This window comes from Pinus tabuliformis, chromosome 5_1 (genome assembly GCF_031772625.1).
Source record: "Pinus tabuliformis cultivar Carrire ecotype Pingquan chromosome 5_1, CPIR1, whole genome shotgun sequence".
In the NCBI taxonomy this organism is placed as follows: Eukaryota; Viridiplantae; Streptophyta; class Pinopsida; order Pinales; family Pinaceae; genus Pinus; species Pinus tabuliformis.
In genome coordinates, this window is record NC_142305.1 from 507802055 (window position 1) to 507817588 (window position 15534).

Below are 15534 nucleotides of genomic sequence, written 5' to 3' on the forward strand. Positions count from 1 at the left end.
AGCCGTAGCAGTGAAGCAGGACAGTTATCCAAGACTCTTTTAGTTTCGTCTAGGAAGGGACAACGGTGGACGACGTGATCGCCTTCGCACAGTTTACAAGGAAATTTACATTTCCTTTTCTGTCCAAATGCTTCGCTTTCACTAGTTTATGGTGTACTTTCAACATGATCTTCAGAGGTTGATGACACCGGATTGTGCAAACGAGGAGACCAGTCCCTTAAGATCCGAGGATGCAAGGACAATCTCGATGATAATGGTCTCCTTTGCAAATGACACATGGAGATTTAGGCTTGGACGGTAAAGTGTGTGGATTTTCACTAGACGATGCTCGGTTACCCATTTTTTCCTTTGGCTCCTTCTTCTTCTTTTCTTTCCTCTCCTTTCCCTTCTTCTCCTTCTTAGTTACTTGGTTTTTGGCTTTACCAGCTTCATCAAGCGAAGGGGAAGGAGGAGAGGGAGAATCGGACGAAGTAGAAGGTTGGGGGGTAACTTTAGTATCATCTAGTTGCTAACTTGATTGTTCAGGAATCATGGTGTTTTGAATGACGGAGGTCGAGAAGAGCCATATTGGCAAGCCAATCGTCAATCTTGGAAGCGACAATGTGGCCATATGAGGTGAACCAACATCTCCGCAAGAGGATAAAGGACTAGGATTTCCTCCAAGGGGAAATCCTTGGTTGGTGGACTCCATTTTCCTCAACCTAAGACCAACGCGGGAATGGTGATATTATTTTGATTAAAATGAATTTTAGACGCTTTGACACAACTTGTTTTTTCAATTTTTAAGTGTCGAGAAAAAACAAAAGATGACTCTAGTCGCCTTCGATTTTTAATGAGCTTGAAGTGACAAGTACTCAAATGGACCTTTTCCTTTAAGGAGTCTGAAAAGGAACAAAAGAGACTACTTTGGAAATCTAGACAGAGGGATTACCAAACCAATCGCAAAACTGCAGAATACTTTTTATGGTACGACAGTCAATCTTCCAGAATGCTGTGTTCAATGCATTGTGATCGATAGGGCGGCAGACACGGCTTCCTATGGATAAAGGATATAGCCTATTGTGGTCTCCCAATATATACTCGACGGTACGTGGGAGCACAAGTGTGTACTAGCACTTTTCGTCTCAAAGAGGAGGAATCACCCAACCAACAATGAAAGTGATAGTTACCAGGCTTTACGAAGCCGGAATACGTCTCTAGCCTAGACTTCTAGATGTTGTGTGTTAGGTTCCAAAGCATTTTTATGTTCATTAAATTTATTTTACAGTTGATCTTTCTTAAGAAATTTTCCTTTCAGGTTCACCACGTGATGTAGATATACAATTCCTAAAATGAAATCTAAGATGATAAACAATCGTTTAATCTTCATTTTGCAATGAAAATCCTAGCTACTAAAGAAAGAGAGATGATATTATTTCAACATAGAGCAGAGAGCACACACTAGATGCACTATCCTAAATCAAACCAACAAGCAGTCTAAATACAAATGCACATGCATGTATTTGTTTTCAGCTTTCTTAATGTGTGAATGAAAAGAAGAATGCTAAGTACAAATCTGAATTATCTTTTCAAAGCGACAGTACTAACAAATTTCTCTTCAAAAACGAAAGGAAGATAATGATGACACTTTGCTATTTTGAATTGAAAACTACTTTCGACACTTGAAAAACTACTAATTCAAATCAAATACGAGAGTAACTATATAATCAACCATCAATAACAATAGAATTATTTTCTTTTACTGAAAACGACACTTGTGACACTTCCAAATCAAAAGATGACAGTTTGATTATGTTACTTTTTGTAAAAGAGAACTGTAAATGGCGCACAATACATAAAAACATTCATAATTCTTTGTACTATGGAGGCGGAATCATGCAAAGAAAGGGGGTTTCCACAGTGGTATACTAATCACAGATAGCAAAACTCCTGAATAAAGTTGAAGAGAGTGAACACAAAATCAAAATCTGAGAGCAGAAGAAATCTTGTCTGATCAGCGCACCTGCAACACAGTGAAAGTTCGATGCAACGCACCTACTGCACATGGGAGGTGCGATGCATCCAGATTACCAAGAGGAGAAAGTGCGATGGTCCAGGGACGAGACTCCAACTTGGTTCCGGGTCACAGTTTGCAGCTTAGTTTAGGGATTTAGGTCGAGCTAATGATAGTCAGTAAATAGAAATCACAGGGGCTGATCTAATGAGGTTACTAGAGCCACCACTAGGGAAATTAGGATGTTTGCAAATCGATTGTTCAGTTTATAAACAAAATTCAGAGATAGACTGAAGCAGCATTGATCTACTTTGCACTTGCATAGAAAATGCAGTTCGAAGGCTAGATTTCTTAACTTCAGGCTCCGTCTATAAGTTTATAAAACAAACAAATATAGACAAGCAAACAATCTATTCGCTCCCTAGCGGAGTCGCCATTTTGTTATCAGGAAATCTAGTGTCCATTCAGAGATGCTAGTCCCACTAAGACTGGTAGCTATCTTAGAAACAAACAAACTAAAACTACTTTCGCTTTCCTTTATGAGAAGTACATAAGAGGGGAACAAAAGACACCAACCTCAGTCTTGCGGTTGGTTCCTTGCTTGGTTCCTCTCCCTTCTGACAGATCCTTGCCAATTTTCCTTCGTCTACCCAGCTTCAAAGAGCACCTATGGAATCAAAGCAGCATAATATTATCGAAGAACAGAGATCTACAATCATAAACAATATGGGACTAGATATATATTGACCACACAAATGCATATATAATCAAACATACAAGAATGTGGAGGAAAAATCGAATAGTTTTATTAATATCAAGAATAGCAAAGAGGATTACAACCAATTGTTCTGACCCAGTGTCATCCTCCCAGCAAGAAAGCCCTTCTTCACCTCATGAAAAGCTTAGATCACCCAACACTATGATATTCCACCAAGAAACCAACAGCACTTCCTTACAAGATACAAAATTCGAACCTCTGGATCTCTGTGATGAGGGATCCATATATATATGATTGCAGGGGGGTGAGTAAGCTTCTGGGATTTTGATTAGCGTCCTCTCTCTGATAGTTCTTGATTCCACTTGGAGATTGATGATCTCTTACTCATCCCTGGGCGAATTCAGAGAGGCAAGTGTCACAGGAGAAGTTTCTGGAAGATTCTATGACAATCCACCTTGCAAACTGTCTCTGCCATTTGTCTACTCTCACCCATCACACCCTACAGAAGGGTTTTCCAGTATGCATCACACCCTTTACACTGAGTAGGTGAGATGCATCGCACCCTCTGCATTGAGAAGTTTGTATGGTCCAGCTTTGACTAGTTCTGAGCAGTTTTCTATGGAGAACTTCTGGGAGATGATGTAATCAGCTGACCTTGTTCCTTTAGGGTGTGAAGCAACACTTTTAGGGACTTAGGAGCCCTTGGTTTATGGACATGTATGATTGGGGTTGTAGTGCCCAAAAATGTCTATAATAGTTATGTGCTTGGATTTTCAACATGTAAAACAAGAATGTAAGCATCTAGGTGGTCTACTATAGTTGATTCCAATTCTAGAGTGGAAATGTGCGGTAATTTCCATGGAATTCATAACAGGCTTGTCGGGGACATCTAGACAACATGATTCTATCATGGTTGTGGTTGACAGATTGACTAAGGTAGCTCATTTTATTCTAGTTAAGTCTACTTATTCATCTAGTGAGGTAGGAGAAGTCTTCATCAGGGAGATAGTGATATTGCATGGTATTCTAAAGAAGATTGTGTCAGAAAGAGATGCTAAGTTCACTTCTAGGTTCTGGAAAGGGTTATTTATAAGTTTAGGTAAATAAATGGTCTTCAAGAAAACTTATCATCTGCAGACAAATGGATTTTGGAGGACATGTTGAGAATGTATGTTATGCACCAGTAGAGGAGGTGGCAGGAGTATATTCCACTGCTGGAGTTTCGTATAATAATGGGTATTAAGAACATTTGAGGATGAGTTTGTTTGAGGAACTTTATTGGTGAAGTTGTAATACGCCCATCAATTGTATTGATCCAATGATCAAGTTATTGATTGGACTAAACATGTTGGCAGAAATGGAATAGGAAATGCAGGTTATCAAGAATAATCTGAAAGAAACATAAGACAAATAAAATATTTGTGCAGAGCTCCTTAAGGATTGTGTCGTGTGCTAAGTTGGCACCTCATTTTTGTGGGCCTTTCAAGATCCTTGATAGGATTGGACTAGTGGCCTACAGACTTGCACTGCCTCTAATAGTGAAAGTCCATGATGTTTTCCATGTTCCATTGCTTAAAAGATATGTAAAGGATGTTGATCATGTGATAGATTGGTTTGTATTGCAGATGGATCTAGAAGGATAATTCTAGCTAGAACCTCAATGCATTTTGCAGTTGATACAACTCATGCTTTGGAACCAAGCAATCGAGAAAGATAAAGTGCAATGAAGCACTTTGGGCCCGATGAAGCTACATGGGAGATGACTGATCATATGTGGGATATGTATCCTTCTCAATTCACTATTGAGTGAATGTGCTGTGATATATTCTTTGATGTTGTGTTTTGGTTATTTTTATATATGTATATGTTGTAAATATCGCATCGAGTTGTGTTATAAATGTTGGGTTGTGTTATATTCTTTCCATGACTAGCCTACGTAGTGAACCGGGGGGTTAGAGGGGGGGCGGAGCCACCCCTTTGTTGTTCCAATTGTGCAGTGGGGCGGAGGCAGCCCCCCCTGTCCAGGGGGTTTGAGGGGGGGTGGGTAGGCCCCCTCTATGGGGTTCGGGGCAGTGCCCGGGAAATTTTTTTTAGACCCTATATTAGGTTGGGCGAACCTACCTATGGTTTTCAGTCCATGGTTGTGGATGCAATGGTTTTTCGGTCCACGGTTTTGGACGTGATGGTTTTTCGGTCCATGGTTTTGGACGCGATGGTTTTTTGGTCCATGGTATTGGATGCTTCGGCATGTATATATATGTATTGTAACATTGAAAGGAAAATCATGAAAAATCAAGCTGGTAGTCCCGATTTTGGGATCCAGGGGAAAGTCTCTGTGTATATGTGTTTTATGTGTTATGCTCTCGCATTATTTATTTTCTGTGTTTTAGAATTCGCATGCAGGTAATTTCTGTACGGGTTTAAAACCTACATTTGGTATTGGAGCCATTTTGGCTTCAAGGGGACGCCTTTGTTATTGAGGGGTTTCGCTCGGGCCTATGGTAGACCCTGTTCAGTGGGAGATCTACGAGATCGATTCTAGTGGTGAAAGAAGATGGCGAGCAGTGGAAAGATAGAGATCGATAAATTTAATGGTTAGAGTTTTGAGTTGTAGAAACTCAAGATGGAGGATCTGTTAGTGGATAAAGATCAGTGGATCATGGTAGATCCGGGTACTAAAACAACAAGAGTGTTCGATGAAGAATGGAAGAAGTTCGATCAGAAGCCAAAGAGCATAATATGATTGTGTGTCTCAGATTTACTATTGTTGAATGTATCAAGGGAAGCTACGACAAAGGATTTGTGGGACAAGTTAGGGGCTTTGTACCAATATAAGTCTCTGGTGAATAAACTATTCCCGTGGAAAAAGATGTATAACCTGAGGTTGAAAGATGGAGACTTGGTGACAGAGCATCTGAATGCGTTTAATACTATGGTAAGTCAGTTATCGTCTATTGATATCAAAATTTCAGATGAATATAAGTGCATTAGTTTGTTGTGTTCTCTACCAGATTCATGGGATAGTCTGGTTATTGCAATAGGTAGCAATGCAACTGCCTTGCAGTTTGATGAAATAGTCTCATCCTTGCTGACGGAGGAGATGATACGGAAAAATATGGAGAGCCGGAATGGTGATGCCTTGTCTGTACGAGGATGGTCCCAGAATAAAAACAAAAATAAGTCATCGAGTGGGAGATCTAAATCTAGAGGGAGATCTAAATCTCCAGGAAAACCTGTAAAGGTGGTGTGCTGGAAATGCGGAAAGGAAAGCCACTACAAAAGGGACTGTAAATCTAAAGCTCCTAACAAAGGAAAGGGATCTAATGATGCTCCTTCTAAAGAGGTGAAAACCACCTCAGATGAAGGTGGGGATGTGTACTTGGCTTCTTCAAGTACACACGTAGATCATGAGGAATGGTTGATTGACTCAGGTGCATCCTTTCACTTTGCTCCCCATAGAGAGTGGCTCTACGAGTATGAGAAATACGATGGTGGTGATGTCTTCTTAGGGGATGATAGGAAGGCTAGAATCGTTGGTCGCGGAAAAGTAAAGTTGAATTTGCAAGGTGGAAGGGTTAGAACACTTCCGGGTGTTCTGCATATTCCTGCATTAGAGAGAAATCTGATTTCTGTAAGCAAGCTGGATGATGTAGGTGTTAAAACAATGTTTGAGAAGGATACCTGCAAGATGGTTTAGGGAGCACTGGTATTGATGCAGGGAGTTTGGACTGGAACTCTGTACAAGCTCTAAGGTATCACTATTGTTGATGGGTGCAACAGTTCTATGGTTCCTGAAAGTGGAGCAGAAAATCTAGCGGTCTCTAGAGAGAAGACCATGTTGTGGCATCAAAGGCCTGGACATATTGGAGATAAGGGCCTTCGAATACTTCATGGTAAAGGTATGGTAGAAGGTATGAGTAATAGCTCTCTGGATTTTCATTTCTATGAAAATTGTGTATATGGGAAGCAGAATCGAGTGAGTTTCCCCTCTGGTGGTAAGAGGGCGAAACAGATACTAGAGCTTGCGCACAGTGATGTGTTTGGACCTGTGAAGGTTCCATCACTGGGTAAGTCTGTGTACTATGTATCATTTATATATGACTTTTCAAGGAATACATGGATATATTTCCTTAAGAAGAAATATGAAGTCTTTGATAGGTTTAAAGAATTTAAGGCTCTGGTGGAAAATGAGACAGAGAAGAAGATAAAGGTGCTGAGGATAGATAATGGTGGAAAGTTTTGTAGTAAGGAATTTGAAGAATTCTACAAGAAGTGTGGTATAGCACGGCATAAGACTACTCCATATACACCTCAGCAAAATGGAGTTGCAAAAAGAATGAATAAGACGTTGATGGAAAGGGAAAGAAGCATGCTCAATGGTGCCAGGTTAGGACAAGAATTCTGAGTAGAAGCAGTGGATACTGCATGTTACCTGGTCAACAGGTCACCTTCATCATCGTTGGAGGATAAGATTCCACAAGAGGTATGGACTCTTAAGAAACCCTCATTTTCACATCTGAGGGTATTTGGATGTGATGCATATGTACATGTTCCAAAGGAGAAATGAACGAAGTTGGATAGTAAATCTGAAAAGTGCATCTTTATTGGGTATAAGGATGGTTTAAAGGTTATAAGCTTTGGAACCCAGTCACACCGAAGGTTGTGTACAACCGAGATGTGGTGTTCAGAGAGGTAAAAGATGTTATTAAACATGAAGTCCAACCAAAGGAACCTGAGAAGATAGAATTTGAGCTTAAGGAGGAAGAATCAGACTCTACAGCAGAGGAGGAATTAGAAGATGAAGAGCCACAAACTCCAGGTGTGAGAAGATTAGTTCAAGAAAGAAGGCAGCCAGAAAGGTATAGTCCATTTGCTTTTTCTATTACTGACGATGATCCTAAAACTATGAAGGAAGCAGTAGATTAAGAGGATGGAAAACTCTAGAAAGAGGCCATGGTTGATGAAATGTCATCTTTGCACAAAAATGAGGCTTGGGATCTGGTGGAGTTGCCGGCTGGAAGGAAACCCATTGGTAGCAAATGGGTTTTCAAGAAGAAGACAAATGCAGAAGGAAAGGTGGAGAAATACAAAGCTCAATTGGTAGCAAAAGGTTATTCCCAGGTGCTCGGAATTGATTTTGGTGATATTTTTTCTCCTGTTGCCAAGGTAACTTCTATCAGATTACTTTTATCTGTTGCTGCTGCTTTTGATTTTGAGGTAGAACAGATGGATGTGAAGACAACATTTCTTCACGAGGATCTAGAAGAGGAAATCTACATGAAGCAACTTGAAGGCTTTGTGGTGAAGGGTAAGAAAGAACTGGTATGCAAGTTAAAGAAGTCTCTGTATGGGTTAAAATAGTCACCAAGGATGTGGTATTAGAAATTTGATACATTTATACGGGGACTTGGCTTCACTAGAAGCAAAGAAGATCACTGTGTGTATTTTAAATTAATTGGTGACCATGTTATTTATCTGGTCTTGTATGTGGATGATATGTTGCTGGTTCGAAATGAGAAATAAATTATCGTTTGAAGACCCAATTGTCTTCCAAATTTGACATGAAAGATCTTGGTGCCATAAACTATATTTTGGGCATGGAAATTAAAAGAGATCGGGCAAAGAGGAAGCTCTAGTTAAACAAAGGAAGTATGTCGAGACAATACTGTAGAGGTTTCATATGCAGGATAGTAAACTGGTGAAGGTTCCTATTTCTGTAGGTGTGAGGTTATCTACTGAACAGTGTCCCAAGATAGAAGAAGAGGAAGAGGACATGTCCTGTATTCCATATGCAAGTGCAGTTAGTAGCCTGATGTATGCAATGGTTTGTACTAGACCAGACATTGCACATGCAGTGGGAGTATTGAGCAGGTTTATGTCAGAACTAGGGAAGGAGCACTGGACAACAGTGAAGGAGGTTTTCAAGTATTTGTGTGACACTAGTGATTATGGTTTGTGCTACCAAGGAAGACCAGGATTGGATAGAGTTTTGGATATCCATGTGATCCGGATTTAGACAGGAACGTAATAGATTACAGAGATAACCATAAATACAGAGATGCGATAACCATAAAAACAGAGATGCAGTGGAAATAATACTTCATTTCATTACTGTAAAATACTGAAATATGCTTACAAATAGAAATAACCCAGCTAGGGCGATGGTAGCTTATCTCGGAGAAGATATGTGTCGGCTACATGCCTCTGAACTGTTTCCAACTGTGTTTACAATGAGGCTCGAAGGCTTATTTATTATTGAGAAACAATGGAAAACCCTTCACATTCCAAAACCTAACCCTAGAAGATGAAACGCCAAATTGTGGGCCCCGTTTTGGTGTGAGTTGGACAGCCAACTTCCCGGGGTCGCGAATTGGTCGTATTATCTCCGTTTGACGCGCATGATAGCCCGTTGGAAAGATCTCTCTGAGGACTACGACAGAAAAGATGATTTTTATCCAAAAAATCGCTGGCGGTGGATTTCCCAAAAAACGTCGTTTAGGGCCTCAAAACGGCTTCGGAAGTTTAGGACCCGAAAAACTGCTAAAAATAGTAAACTGTGCTATAATTAAGGAAACTGAAAAACTGAAAGAGACAGTTGTGGGGGTCCAAATGGGATAGGTGGGTGGCCACCAACATCCACCTGGATCACCATGGCTTTGTTGATGCAGATTGGGCGGGAGATCTGGATCAAAGAAAATCTACAAGTGGGTATGTGTTTAACCTATTTGTAGGTGCAGTCAGTTGGATGAGTAAGAAACAATCTGTAGTGGCACTATCAACTACAGAGGCAGAATACATGGTAGACACTCATACAAGCAAGGAAGTAGTTTGGTTGCAGAGATTGTGTTCAAGTATGGGGTTAGTATAGGGAGCTATAAGGATAGACTGTGACAGCCAAAGTTCAATTTTCTTGGCAAAGAAACCTGCTTATCATTCAAAGACAAAACACATTGATGTTCAATATCACTTTGTGAGGGATATGATAGAAGACAAAAAGGTGTTGCTAGTAAAGGTGGGCACTTTGAAGAATACTGCAGATGCATTGAAAAAATCTGTGAGCTCTGAGATGTTCTCTTGGTGTAGACAAACAATGGGTGTTTTAAGGCTGGAAAAATGACTAAGCTCTCATGTGGCCCCCTGTGGAAAGAAAACAACAAGTGGGAGAATGCTGGGTTGTGTTATATTCTTTCCATGACTAACCTACATAGTGAACTGGGGGGTTAGAGGGGGGGCAAAGAGCCCCCCTTTGTTGTGCCGATTGCGCAGCGGGGGGGTCATAGGGGGTTTGAGGGGGGCAGGTAGCCCCCTCTACTAGGTCCGGGGCAGTGCCTCGGGAAATTTTTTTTTGGACCCGCTATTAGGTTGGGTGAACTTACCTATGGTTTTCAGTCTATGGTTTTGGACGTGATGGTTTTTTGGTCCATGGTTTTGGACGCGATGGTTTTTCGGTCCATGGTATTGGATACTTCGGCATGTATATATATGTATTGTAACATTTAAAGGAAAATAATGAAAAATCAAGCTGGAAGACCCAGCTTTGGGATCTAGGGGAAAATATCTATGTATATGTGTTTTATGTGTTATGCTCTCACATTGTTTATTTTCTATGTTTTAGAATTTGTATGTAGGTAATTTTTGTACAAGGTTAAAACCTACAATAAAGATCCAATAAGCGGTATGGTGTTCATGATATGTTGGTTATGCTTTCAATAGATGGATGAGATGTAAATGTTGCATTGATATGTGTTATAAATATCCATAGGTAGCATGTGTTTGCTGTTTATAGGTGTCATTGGACATCGAGGATGGCGTTCCCTAAGGGGGAGGGTTGTGTAACAGCCCTAGTTAAAAATACATGTAGTGAAGTTAAAAAGGGAAAACAAGACCAAGGTCATGGGACACTTATTCCAAGTTAAATATTGGGAAAAAAATCCTATTGGGTGTTCATTTGGTTTATTATGGTTAAGGAAATTGGTAAAGGAAATGGAAAAGGATTTGAAGAGGAAAAAAGACATTAATTGGCATTTATTTATGAAAATAATGGAAAATAAGAGAAAAGGAAGGTGAAAGGTCACAAAATTGCATGAGGAGTAAATTGAAGAAAATAAAGGCCTCAATAATAAAAAGTATTTTTGAGGATCAGTTCACAACCTTTTGTCAGTTCACTTTTGGATCTCTCTCTTTATACTCTCTTACTCTTGCACACTTAGAGCATTCTTGGAGAACTCTAGCATTCAAGAAAGGAAGACAAAGGAAGGACAAGAAAGTAAAGGGAAGCAAAGATCAAGCAAGGAAGAGTTGGATCAAGTGGATACATCAGGATTACTTTTAGGTATCTAGTTGCATATATGATTTCCTTGCTAGTTTTGGCATGCATGGTATATGGATGTGTGTATTTGGTTATTTTCCCATCATTAGCATGGGATTTTCCAGGTGTGATAGTGGTTTCAGCTTTGCCTTGCCATTTCTGGATAGCCATGGTGGGATGGAGTTCTTTCATTTGGTTGAGCTAGATTGTTGAATGGTTTTAGAACTCGGTGAGGTGGTCTCAGGAAAATTTCCAAGCACCTAGGAATCCCTTAATCGGTAATGGTAGGATACATGGTAAGGGCTAAGGGTGAAGGCATGCAAATTTCCTCAAGGTATTTGTGAAGCAATTTGGAGGAATCCATGCTCGTTTAGGCCTAGTGATCCCTTTATCGATTTTGGTAGGATTTCTCTAAAGCCTAGTAGTGTATGTTTATTGTTTGGCCTAGGAATCCCTTGACCAGTAATGGAAGGATTGCAATAAAGCTTGCTTGTATATGTGAGGGTTTTAGGCCTAGAAATCCCTTGACTGGTAATGTTGGGATATACAATAAAGGCTAAGGAAGCCTTGGATTTTTTGTTGTGAGTCCCACATTAATTCTTGGAATATGGCACTGGGATGATTGGCTGAAAGAAAGAATTGGTTCAGCCCAATCTATGGTCAGGTGGTATGTGGAAATACCTAACTTGTTTGGCTTTCAAATATATTAATAAGAACCCTTTTCCTCTTGTATGTTCATGAGTATTCATACTTGTTATTAAGAGGATTTTATGGTTGTTCTATCATTGCTATTTTTCTAGTTATAAACAGGTTATAAACATGGTTTTATGATAGACTTTAATTATGGATATCATAATGTTTTGATTAGTAAATTAATGTTTAATGAATGCATGACCTAATAGATGATATTGCAACTATTGTGGGAGGGTATCATAACTTCTTGATGATTTTTAGATAAGTATGAGACCCCTATGTTTATATTTGCATTTAAAGCTTGTATATTACATGTTATCCATGTGTTTAAAGGAGTTCCTATCATGGTTAGGCCTTGTTAGGTCAAGTTCTTATAAAGTTTTGTATTAATCGATTTTTAATTGTGTCATTCATCATTTTGGAAAGTTTTATCAACTTCTAAGTAGAGGTCTGGATCTTAGACCTGAAAAAGTGGCTCAAATCTCTAGCGTCACATGCATAGAAATGAGTAAATTAGACTACAGTCATTGGGAGGAAGGGTCATCCATGTGAATGGAGGGTTATAGTCGAATTTAGGTAGTATTATGCCTATGTTTGGGAGTCTAGGTTAGTGAAAAATAGTCTAGCTCAATGGTCTGGGCACATGGAGTGATTGTTTAGCCTTTGGGGGTCTTGTAGTTACTAAGGGAGGTCAGTAAAGTTTTGGTTGGATGATTCCACTTCCTTAATTGTATCTAGGGAGTTGATCCATATCATAGTAACTCTTTGTCACATATTTACCCTAGTAGACCGGTGAACTTGTGGAAGTGTGCGAGGAGGGTGTTACACGATTTCCAAGATGAACTTATTAAAAGTGGGGCCCACATGTCCAAAACTGAATACAAACAACAAGGGACACATAATAGCCTAACTTATCCCAACACTATTTATTTTCAGTTTTATTTCCTTAAATTTAACACAAATTTATGTTTTTGGCAGTTCTTCAAAACAAGGTATTATGATAGTCAAACATAGATTGTATGCCAAAGTTACGACCCTGAGAAGTTGGAGGTCCAAATTACTCATTTATACAAACACTTTGCATACATAGTGCCTGTACATTATAAATACATTTTTGTTCACTAATTCAATAATCTCACTAGGGAATCATCAAGAAGGCTCAATGCCATCTCAAGCTAGCTACAAGAACACTTGTTAGCCCATGCATTCATCAACCATTCAATAACTTATCAAAACATGTTAAGAGTCTGTTAGCCCATGCATTCAACAACCATTCAATAACTTATCAAAACATGTTAAGAGTCATAGATATAATACATCATATAACCAATGCATAAACATAATGTATACCATGGAAAATGAACCATAATGTCAACATGATAACCAGTACAAGTGCTCATAGATAAAAAAAGGAAAATAACTCTTATTAACATATGCAAAAACCAACCAAGTCATGGACTTCCATGTACCACCCGACCATAGATTCGGCTAAAACAAATATCTCTTTCAGCTATTTACCCCCATGCCTTATTCCAAGAATGAATGTGGAATCTCATGAAATAAACCCAAAAAAAACCAACCAGGGCTTTCAGAGGAAAAACCACCTCAACCCTGAACCATAGTGATTCCACCTCTACAATCTGAAGCTCACTAAAATGAACCAGGTAGGTTTGTACCCAAGCAATCTAGGGCTCCAGGAACTACTAACTCAACCCACAACCTTCTAGGGCTCCAGAGTGTTTTTTCCAACCATGGATTTAGGGATTAGTAACTTAGCCCACCAAGGGCTCCAGAGTATTTTTCCCAACCTACGGCTCCATGAACTAGTAACTCAACCCAAATTGTTTCAGGGCTTCCAAAGAATTTGTTCCAACCCATAGCCATTGGGAGCCTAAGCATCAATTAGAAAAACAAGTGGAAAAACCCACAACAACATGGTTATCTAGGAAATGGAAAGGCAAGGCTGAAACCACTTTCAATCTACAATATCCATGTCAACGAAAAAACATAACCAAGGAATCACATGCATATACCATGCATCCAAAAATCAGAAAGGAAATCACACATGCAACTTGTTACCTGCAAAGCAATCCAACTGTAGCATCTGATCCAAACATTTCCTTATGTTCCCTTCTTTCATTTGCCTTATTTCTTCAATCCAAGTGAATTCCCAAGTTCTCCAAGAATTCTCCAAGAATTCTCTAAGTGTTCAAGAGTATGAGAGAATGAGAGTGTGAGAGAGTGAACCAGAGCTCCACCAAAAAACTGTTAAAAAGCTATACCAACAAAATTTGTGAACAAATTCTCCAAACCTTTTTATGATTCATGCCTCTATTTTATTCATTTTCCTTCATTTTCCCTCTAATTTCCCTTGCACGAAAATATGTGTCTCTTCACCTCCCTTTTCTCATATTTTCCTTTATTTTCATAATTAAATTCCATTTATTGCATCTTTTCCTTTCCCAACTCCTTTGTTAATTTCCATAGCCATTAATTAATCACAGTTGATAGCCACTAAAGTGTGTTCCTCAACATTGAACTTGGAATATGTGTCCCATGACCTTAATATTATTTTATTTACATGGAAAAATAAACCAGGGGCCATTACAGATGGCTAAGCTAGTGATGCGGGAACCTAAGTATTTGGAGGGAAGGTTGGAGATTGTGAAACCCAGGATTATGATGATGTTTCTTTGAGTGACCTGGGGGGTGTTGAAGAAGAATATCATGGATTTTTCCAAGTTGATGGTGGTGCGAAGTGCTTGTAAGAAGAGCTCTATAATTTCTAAAATGGATTTGGCTTCTTTGAAAAAAGAGTGGTTTAGAATGAGGGTGTCATATACAAATTGCTGGTGGGATAAGGGAGAGTTATCATAGATATTTAGGCCTTTTAGGGTTCCTTTTTGAAGGTAAAATTTTATGTTGTTCCCTAGCTCTTCTTCCATGAAGATGAAGAGGAAAGGGGAGAGATGATCCCCATGTATAATTCCTCTTGAGGGTTTGAAGATGTCTAGGGGTGAGTTATTAAAAAGAATTGAGAAAAATGTCAATGATACAAAGGACATAACCCAATTGGTCCATTACTTGTAGAAACCAAAGGCTAGAAGGATGTTTTCTAGGTAAGCCCAATTGAGTTTGTCAAAGTATTTTGAGAAGTCCATCTTGAGAAACATAATTGGGTTTTTTAAGGATTTGAGAGAGTGAATGGTTTCATGGCCCAATATTATGCCATCTAAAAGTTGGTGGCCTTCAACAAACCTATTTTTCTATATGGAGATAAGTAAGGGTGGGATGGGCTTTAGGCGGTTAGCAATGACTTTGGTGTTTAAGTTGTAAATGACATAACAAAGAGATATGAGTTGAAATTTACCTAGAGAGGTTGCATTCTTCTCCTTCAGAACCAACATTATGAATGTTACATTTAAAGATGGGAGGATGCATTGACTTGTTCTTGATTCCTTGATAATATATAAAATTTCCTTGTTTAGGAAGTGCCAACACTATTTGAAGAAAGGTATTGTGAAACCATCTGGGCCTACAACATTTCCATCCACCATTTGGTGAATGGCTTCATAGACATTAGGATCATTTATGGGCCTCATTAGAGCACTACTTCTAGGAGGTTGGTCTATTTTTTGGGTGTCACTTCTAGGTCATTTTAGCGACAACCATCCTCCATTTCGATGAGATCAAGCCCTTCTATCTCCATGAAATATTCATATTTGATCATGGCCATGTCCTCTACTTTCCTTGGTGTGTTGTCTTCAAGGTTTTTCCTTGGGGCATGCTCCATGTCCAGGTTGATTAGAGTTTGGGTTTTCT